This window comes from Kogia breviceps, chromosome 14 (assembly GCF_026419965.1).
Source record: "Kogia breviceps isolate mKogBre1 chromosome 14, mKogBre1 haplotype 1, whole genome shotgun sequence".
NCBI classification, from domain to species: Eukaryota; Metazoa; Chordata; class Mammalia; order Artiodactyla; family Physeteridae; genus Kogia; species Kogia breviceps.
In genome coordinates, this window is record NC_081323.1 from 84878874 (window position 1) to 84888954 (window position 10081).

Consider the following 10081-nt stretch of genomic DNA (forward strand, 5'->3'; position numbering starts at 1 on the left):
CGGGCCCAGCCGCTCCGCGCATGTGGGATCTTCCCGGACCGGGGCGCGAACCCACGTCCCCTGCATCGGCAGGCGGACTCTCAACCACTGCGCCACCAGGGTAGCCCCTAATTACATTATTTTTATATTTTGTTCATGGTGAACTAGGTTATTGGATTTCCTTGAGTTTAACAGTTTTTGTTTTGTTTTCTTTTCTTTTCTTTTGCGGTACGTGTGGGCGTCTCACTGCTGTCGCCTCTTCCGTTGTGGAGCACAGGCTCCGGACGCGCATGCCCAGCGGCCACGGCTCACGGGCCCAGCCGCTCTGCGGCATGTGGGATCCTCCCGGACCGGGGCACGAACTCGTGTCCCCTGCATTAGCAGGCAGACTCTCAACCACTGCGCCACCAGGGAAGACCAATTCTTTTAATGTGTTATTTTCTTTGCAGATATTTTACTTGGGGCATTTATATCCATATCTATGAACAAAATTGGTCTAAAATATTCCTTTGTCTTTGTTTAGCTTGAGTTTAAAATATTTACCTCTAAAAGTGAACTGAATAATAATAGTAATAGTAATAGCCTAGTTAACTGCTTACTAAGTGCAATGCACTGTCCTATACAAGTTATGGGTATTTTCTCATTTAATCCTCACAACAGCCCCTTTCAGCAAATATTATGACTCTATCCATTTTACAGATTATTAATATAATAACCTGGTGCAGCAGGTGCTCAATAAATGTCAGCTCCCTAGCCTAAGGACTGTTAGCTAACCTCCGATTAGCAGCCGCTTGACTCCAGCCCCTCTGAAATTGACCATTCTACGAAACACACCGTGCATTTTTGTCCCTCTCATGCTACCCCAGCCACCCCGTTTTGCTCATTTCTATCAAAACTCTAGTTGTCCTTCAAGGCTCGCATAAAATACCGTGCCCTTCGTGAAGCCACCTCAAGTCTCCCCAGTCAAAAGGAAGTATTTTTTCCTCCTCTGGAACTCCACATAATTTGAATTCCATTGTAGCCCCTTTCATGCTCTACTTTGCAGAGTTCACCTCAACTCTACCCCAAACAGGATTGTTGGAGTCGAGTTTAAAGATTTTTTTTTTAATTGTTACTGTTTTGGTTTAAATTGACAGCAGACATGGAAAAAGACCACTTACGGCCTTCCTCCCCATGATTTTGCCTTAACCAATACTTTTCTATTTCCCCAACACCAGACAAGGAAGAAGAGTTACCAAGCTGGTTGATCAGAGCCCAGGGAGTTCACTGGTCCATGTTTTACGAAGGGCAGTGTGCCCGAAAGGGTCATCATCCAGGCATGAATGATGCCTGGTCCCCTAGCCGGCCCCCGATTGCTCATCTTCTATCTGTATGTCTGGCTGGAGTCTCCACTTAGGTCCAGTCCCTTCTCTCGCTCTCTTGTCTCTCTCTCTCTCTCTCTCTCTCTCTCTCTCTCGCCACCATGCCTGAGCACACAGGTCCTCGGTTCAGATCTGGGGCTGAGAGTGAGAAGCAAGGGAGGCCAAAGCTACTTTTCAGCCCCCCTTTTACCAGTGAGCCCATGATGGAGGTTACTGGGTATAACTCAGATGCTAACAGGAGTTGTACTTTGGCTCAAAGTTTGCTACTGTTCCTTGAACCTATTGTTTCCTTGGGATCCCTCAGGAGTTGGGAATTATTGGATTTCAGCTTTCCTGGGTCTCTAATCATAAAACTACAATAATAGCAATAAAATCTTACCTCAAACCCATGAAAATGATGTGAAGAAAAGCTGACGTCAGCATGGAGAAGAGGTCTTCGTATGCATTTGCTATAATGGTGAATAATACAATGGTTTGGCCTCAAGGTAAAAAAAAAAAAAAAGAACAAGAAAAAGATTAAAAGTAAAAGTTGGGAGGGAGGCATCAACGAATAAATTTGCAAAGACCTTCAGCTGACCTTGTTCATCAGTGGGTTGTGTGGACGCTTCCTGCTCTGAGGCCTACTCTTCCAAGGAAGGACGGAGGATAAGATAACCCTCCTCTTACAGCAAACACCTTTGCAGCCTGGCTCTAGTCCTGGCCCGGAGGCGGCTTACTGCAGGGTAAATAAGAAGGAATGACCTGCACACAGGTCAATTATAAAAAGTTCAGAAGCTCAGCCACTCTTAGAGACCTGGTAGCATAAACCCAATCCTGTGAAGATACCAAAATGTTAATTTTTATTTAAAAATCAAATGTTCAAGAAGAAAGGGGAGGGGACTTCCCTAGTGGTCCAGCGGTTAAGACTCCAGTTCCCAATGCAGGGGGCCCGGGTACGATCCCTGACAGGGGAACTGAGATCCCACATACCACAACTAAGCCCGCGTGCCGCAATGAAGAGCCCACGCGCCACGAAAAGACCTGGTGCAGCCTAAATAAATAAATAATAAATGTAAATAAATTTTTTTTTAAAGGGGAAAAAAACAGTTCCATTATCTACATTTTTAAAGTAGTATTATTAAGGACCACTAGTAGGAAAGTGGAAGTATCTTCGAGAATAATTAGCATAAAAAATATCTCCTACATCACATTTTCCAAGTCACGTAACAGTGCCTCTGCTCACGGCGGGTGCCGTCTCCACACCAGGGGCCACAGGTACCCCATCCATTTAACAAATGTAATTTGAGCTCAAGGGAAAATTACATCCCAGGTACCTTATAAGCACTGGGGATGTATCAGCAAAAAAAAAACAACGCTTCTACGTTCATGCAGCAGCTGATGTGCCAGGGAATAGGGAAGGAGAACAGAAAAAAAAAAGAACAAATAAACATACAATATGTCAGAGAGTTCTAAGTGCTATAAAGAAAAATAAATCCAGATCAGGGACCAAGGGTGACAGGGAGCGTGGCAGGGTAGGGCTTCAGTTATCTATTGTTTCATAACAAACCACCCAAACTCAGTGACTTAAAGTAACAGCAATCATTTATTTGCTGTCTCGTCTTCCTGGCGGTAACTGGGCCCTCAGAATAACTCACAGATGTGGTTCTGTGAGAGTTCCCGGTGAATCCTCCGCAGCACTCAACTCCAACCCCACCATACTGGCTTTGCTGTGCTCTCCATCCCCAACCCAGCACCTGGTCCTGGATAAGCACCACCTCCTCTATAACAGAATTCAAGTGTTTACTGTAGAGCTACGCTCCTGGGATGCCCAAAGAAAAGTGCTTCATTTGCCTCCCTCATCGTGGGTCGTAAAGTGGGGTGGAGCGATGGCAACCGCGAAAATTAGGGAAGGGGCACCAGGCGGAGAAGGAGATACTAGGTAGCTATTGAAGAAATGGATTCATTGAAGAGATCTTTATTAAGCACTTTTATTAAGCTCGGCATTGTGCTGAGTGCTAAGACATAGCAGTAAATGAACTTCGGATCACCCCCACAAAAAAAAACACCAAAGTCTTTTTCTAGTGTGAAATCAAAATGTGACTACCCTGTATTGTTTAAGAGATTCCTGCGTTATGGCTACCAGCTGAAAGTATTAACAGCACTTTGCCATGAAGATCATGCTTTGCTGTTCATTTGTAGGACCATCTCATATCTGCTTTGGGCTGGTGGGGGGGGACATTTCTGGATTTGTTCAAATGTTTCCATGAGTGTTCTGGTGAAGCCAGTATTCCACGCGATGATACAGCAGTCTTTCTCAAAATGTACATGTGTATCATCACCTGGGAAGTTGGGTAAAATGAAGACTCCTAGGTCCCAACGGAAAACTGCTCCCTCCCCAGTTACACTTTAAGCAAGTTCCCCAGGTGATTCTGATGTAAGTGGTTTTCAGATGACACTTTGAGAACCTCTGTTGAAAAGCACTGTTAAAAGATAAACTGAGGCACGGTAAAAATGTTAAGTTTATCTGAGCAAAAATCACTCCAGCCACCGGAGGTAGGGGCAAGACATTCACGGAGAAGACAAGAAGGCAGAGGAAATTATTTGAGTGGCTATAGCTTAGGCCGCCTTATACAGGAAAGTCAAGTGGGCTGTGTGTGATTGGCCGTCCTTGGGTTTCGATTTTTTTTAACCTTGAGGCATTTACAGGCGGAGGTTTTGGTTTGCTTATATAGGCTGCCAAAGCTTTAGAATCACCTCTAATGGTCTCCTTGTTTGATTAACTTGACAGCATGAACCCTAACCCTCCCCTCAACCCGGAATATCCTAAGGATAGTTTTCCTCTTGAACACTGAGTATGACACAGACTTGCCAACCCCTCCATTAGCAAAGCTGTAAATAACACATCAGCAAGCTGACAGAGCTGATTTTATTGAGGGTTGAGTACCACCCAGAGGCAGCAACATCCCCGGAGGAGGTAGCTAGCGTGGAAAGCAAGGGAATGTTCTAAGACAATGGATCTGGTCATCTCTAGACCCCTCCCCTACATTGACTTTTTTGAATCAGATGCCATTATTCCATGAGAAAATGATCTTCTAGAGTCCAACCCCACTAGTTACCTGCCCCACTTCTCCCCAGAGTTTCCTGAAATATGAAGTACTTCCATGTAGAGATGTGATCAGTGCCAGGTGGGATTTACCAGGGGGGTATGTGGGGCACAGTTGGGACGGGGAAGAGCAGAGAAGCTAGGGAACGGTGTGAACCCTGGAATGTTGCGGGCCTCTAGGTGTGGCAGCTCCTGCTGACCTGACAGCACGAGAGGGTACTGGATGTGGGCTGGGGCTGAGCTCCTCGGAGGTTTCTTAGGGCCTGGTGTTGGGGAAGCTTCCAGATGTGCCGTCACAGTCACTGGGTGGTACATCATCTCTGTCACACACTAGAAGTGTGGAGCTAATGCTGTCTGGATGCTGAATTCCCAGCCTAACAGCTGAATTTAAGAAAATAAAAAACTGGACCTTCAGTCCTGACCTGCCCTCTGGTCTGGTCCCCAACATCTAACCACCTTTCCGTTATTTCAGACTCAACAATCCTAAAATTAGACTAACTTTTCCCTTTTAACTCATTGCTGCTCAAACCAGTTACCCCTCCAGATTTCATTTATTTTGACCACCAGTTTTGCCCTGTTGTAAAGGTCTGTCATGAGTACCAAGTAAGTCATAAATTGTGAAATAATTCCCAAACGCCGTGAGATTGAATGTCCACAGGGACATGTGCATATATGCATTAACCAGAACACACAGTAATTACAAAAGATGCTCACTGAAGCAATGGCCTACAACCAGCAGTTTTTGGAAAGATAGTCTCCAATTTGGGGCAGGAGGTGTAACATGGGTGAAAGCACCTGCAGAGACCATGAAGCCTTAAGCAAGGGATCAGTCCAAGGGCTGGTGAGTTGAGAGTATTTTGTGAGGTAACCAACACAAAACCAAGACCAAGGGTGAATACACCGAAAATGGGACTATCTGTGAAGCAAGGAAGCTGCCAGCACCAGATGTCCTCCTGCAGTCACCATGTGAACGAGCCCTGGTCAACCAGGCACACAGTGAAAACAGGATGGCCGTGAAAATGCAGCTCTGGTGCAAGACCAGGTGTAATTAAATCGGCAACCTCATTAGTTATACTCGGCTCTACCCTCCTGCTCCCACCTGGCGCAAGTATCATCTGACAAGGACTTGGAACTCTTTTCCTCCCACAGTAACTGGTAAATCCTGGTGTTTTTTTTTTTTACATTTAAAATTTTTATATGAAAATCATTTCAAGCTTACAGAATAAGAATAGTGCAAAATATCCATATATCCCTTACCCAGATTCACTTATCATTAACCTTTTTACCCCATTTCCTGTCTTCTCTCTTCCTTTCTCTTTCTCCTCTCCCTCTCCCTCTCCCTCTCCCCACCCCCACTTCTCTACCCACACCCCCCACACACACACACAAAACCCATACAAATGGTCCTTTATCCCTAAATACTTCTGTATTTCCTTATAGGGATATTCGCTTACGTAACCACAGCACAGTTACTAACGTTAGTGCCCTTACCCTTAATACAATAATTTAATCTAGATCCATATTTCAATTTTCTCAAATGACCCAATAATGCTCTCTTTTTAAGCTGCCTAATACTCCATCGTGTAGATGTGCCACAGTGTTTCCAACCACCTGTCTTGCACATTTAGGCAGTTTCTGGTCTTTCTGCAGTTACAAAGAATGCTGCAATGAATAATCTTGTGCAGATGTATTTTCATATTGTTAGAGGTGTGCCTTCAGGGTAAATTCACACAGAACTTACAGGTGTGTCACAGAGTAAATTCTGTCAGATATTGCTAAATTCCCCTCCACATGAGCTTGTACCATTTTGCATTCCATCAGCACTTAAGAATTCCAGTTTCCCCACAAGCTCATCAAGAGCATGTATTGTCAGGCTTCTGAATTCTGACCAATCTGATGGGATAAAAAATAATATCTCAGGGTAGTTTTTGTTGTTGTTGTTGTTTTTGCTGTACACGGGTCTCTCACCGTTGTGGCCTCTCCCGTTGCGGAGCACAGGCTCCGGACGCCCAGGCTCAGCGGCCATGGCTCACGGGCCCAGCCACTTCCCCGCATGTGGGATCCTCCCGGACCTGGGCACGAACCCGTGTCCCCTGCATCGGCAGGCGGACTCTCAACCACTGCGCCACCAGGGAAGCCCTCAGGGTAGTTTTAATTTTTGTTTATTTCATTATGAGTGATGGTGAACAACTCTTCATATGTTTGAGAGCCACTTTTTTCTTTTTCGTAAATTCAAGTTTGTCAATTTTTCCATAGGATTTTAGGTCTTTTTCCCCCCCTTGGTATATGAGGAATATCAGACTTCTGCATTATTTGCAATTATTTCTCCCAATGTGTCATTTGTCTCTGCTTTTTGTTTTTGCCATTTAAAAAAATTTTTTACATAGGAATTCATCAATCTTTTCTTTTATTACATCTGAATTTTGAATCATCCTTTAAAAGCCTTTTCCTGAACCTGTGTTTCAGGGGAATTCATTCACACTGTCTTCTAGTACTTGTATAGTTTCATTTTTTCACATTTAGATTCCTGATTCATTTGAAGTTTATTCTTGAATATGGTGTAAGAAATGGATATATTTTTATCTTTTTCCAAATGGCTATCTGGGTATGACAGTACCATTATTTGAAAAGTCAGTCTCTGACCAGTGATTTGCGATACCGTCTTTATTATAAGCTCAATTTCCATATAGAGCTGGGTCTATTTCTGAACCCTGTATTCCACTCCATCCCTTCATTTGTGCTACCACCACGCTGTTTAAACTCTTGCTTTTTCCACTTCTTATTTTCCATTCTTTCCATTAGCACCTTAGAATGCTTAGACCTGGAGACTGGGAAAACCTAGTGGGAACACTGTTTCTCAACGGTAAACTGCGTATCGTTCACTCTGGTCTTCCAGTTCACAGCACGTGCTGAGCCCTTCCACAGGAGTCAGCGAAATGTCTAGATGATAGGGACCGGATTTTCTCAAATTCTTCACCGACGTGGAGATGGTGTAAGACTCAAACAGCTTCTGCAGGTGGGACTCAGGAAGGCAAATATGGACTTCTACCACCACTTTTTCCCAGTCTCTCTAAAAGCGAATAGACCACCTTCCCAGTAAAACACATTTTTTAACTAGGAAGGGAAAACAGGAAGCAAGCTCTTACGTCTGCCCTATTTCCTGGTCTCTGGCCACTTAGACGATGGTGCACGTGGCAGCGATGGCAGCCCTTTTACTGGAACCTCTCTGCGCTTCCAAACTGCTTCTCTTAAGTCCCTGTGTCTCTCGGGGCCCAACACCTGCATCAGCCACCCCTTCCATCTTCACCCTCCCAGCAGTTTACATTCCCAGCGACGAACGCAAGGAAGACAGTCGCTTACCCGCCCCACTTTACAACAAATATGCTTCCTGAAAAGTTTTTATTGAAACGGGTCAGTCCTGGGAATGGGCTGGACAAGACCAATCTCTAGAAATATGCCCTTCACTGAAGACAATAAAGAAAAATAAGGCAAGATAGGAATATGAAATTGTAAGAAGCCCAAGTGAACTTCTTTGACTTGTAGAATTTCTAAGTGAATTCCACGTAACTGCAATTGGCAGGACAGCGGCTACAGGTGAGGCTGTCCTGCCAAATCGGGGGCCGCTGGGGGGCACCTTGCTGCAGGGTTCTTCCCTCCTAAGGCACCCTCGAGAGCCTCCTAGCTACGAAAAAGGTAGAAATCCAGGTCTTTCATCCATTCAAGTATTTATGACTCTACTGTGGGCCTTAGGAGACCTTATCATGGAGGCAAAAGTTAGAACCGGCCGCACTGTGCTTAACTGGCTCTCACTGCGCACATGCCACGCGTCCACTGAGGACTGTGCACCTAGCCCCAGGCAAAAGCTCGCCGCTGTGTGCAGGACTGCAGCAGGTGCTTGCCCCAAAGGAACCCAAAGCAACCACCCTGGCCGCCTGTGACAGACCCCAGCACCCCATCCTGAGTCCGCTTCAAAAGCTCTTGGCTCTGCTTGGCAACACTACCTTTAACCCATGTGATCTCTAGTAGCTCCTTTGTCTTCTAGAAATTAGGCCAGGGCTCTTTAAGGTTAGCAGGAAGTAGCTCCAGGCCTTGGAAGCCCAGTCCCTTCAATAGCTAAACCATCTAATTCGTTTCAGCTCTTACCCTGAACCCTAAGGGCAGGGGTTCTCAGCCAGGGTCAGTTTTGCCCCCAGGGGACATTTAGCTAGGCCTGGAAACATCTTTCGTTGTCCTCAAGTAGACTGAGGCCAAGGATCCTGCTAAACGGCCTACCCTGCACAAAAAAGCCCGGGCAGCCTCCAAAGACAAAGAACTTCCTGACACAAAGGGAGAATAGTGGGGAGGCTGAGAAACTTCGGCAGAGTTTAAAAGAACAAGTAGACTCTAGAGAAACTGTTCTGCCAGTTCCTTTCCCTGCCTCAGAAGGAGACTTGAAACCAGCTCATGTTTTAAGAAACAAAGGTTCTCCTACTTTTCCCTAGGCCGGGATGAAACAGGTACGGAAAGTATTTTTAGCACCCTTAATCAGCCTGCAGACAACATTCACCCTGGCGTACATTTTGAGAAGCCATTTTTTAATGCATTAGCTCCCCAGGTCACACCTTGGGCAGAAAGTCACCTGGTTCTGTTAACACCCAGGGGATAAAAAGGGGTCTCTCTTACAAAGGTCATACCCCTGGGGAGTGGCATTCTTCCCTGTCACAGCAGCATGGCCCCGGGCAGCCAGGCCCTGAAGTGCACCTTAGCCCTGGTGAGGGAACTGCCGACACCCGATCATACACAGCCAAGGTTAAATGTAAAGTGGCCCATATCCCCTGTTTGTCCTGGAGTCCTACTTACACCACTGCCCTGACATAATTAATAGCACTTCCCTTCACTCTCAAAAGGGGCAGGAAATGCACGAGATGATCTTGTAACACCCTGTCACACCAGAGAGCAAAGAAGCTATCAAAGATGATTGGGGTTATGTCGATTTAGGAGCCAATGTAAAGAGGCTCCCACTGGCCAAAAGCGAAATGATTTGAGCATCAATCAGAATAACAAGTGTGGTGGACTGGTTTGAATTCATTAATGCATTCTGATTAAAAAATAATAATAATTGATCACTTTTATAAGAAGCAAAGCCACCAGATTATTATTATTGTGAAGACAGGTAAATAAAGGGAAGAAAGAATCAAGCATTTCCTTCCCTCTACGAACGGTATCTAATAGTGAAGGGAAATTTCTTACAGAAGCTTTCCAGCTAATAAATGAAGAAGTTTTTATAGAATGAATGAAATAAATGCATTTAGGCTCCCAACATCATATAATGAGAAACAACCAGACATGCCACCATCTACAAATCTGGCTACACCTCTACACCTATAAGGTTTTTTGTTTTGTTTTGTTTTTTGTTTTTTGTGGTACGCGGGCCTCTCACTGTTGTGGCCTCTCCCATTGCGGAGCGCAGGCTCCGGACGCGCAGGCTCAGCGGCCATGGCTCACGGGCCCAGCCGCTCTACAGCATGTGGGATCTTCCCGGACCGGGGCACGAACCCGTGTCCCCTGCATCGGCAGGCGGATTCTCAACCACTGCGCCACCAGGGAAGCCCACCTATAAGTTTTTAGTTAATCAGACGGCAGAGAACTCTATTAAATTATGCCATGAGTATGCAAACAA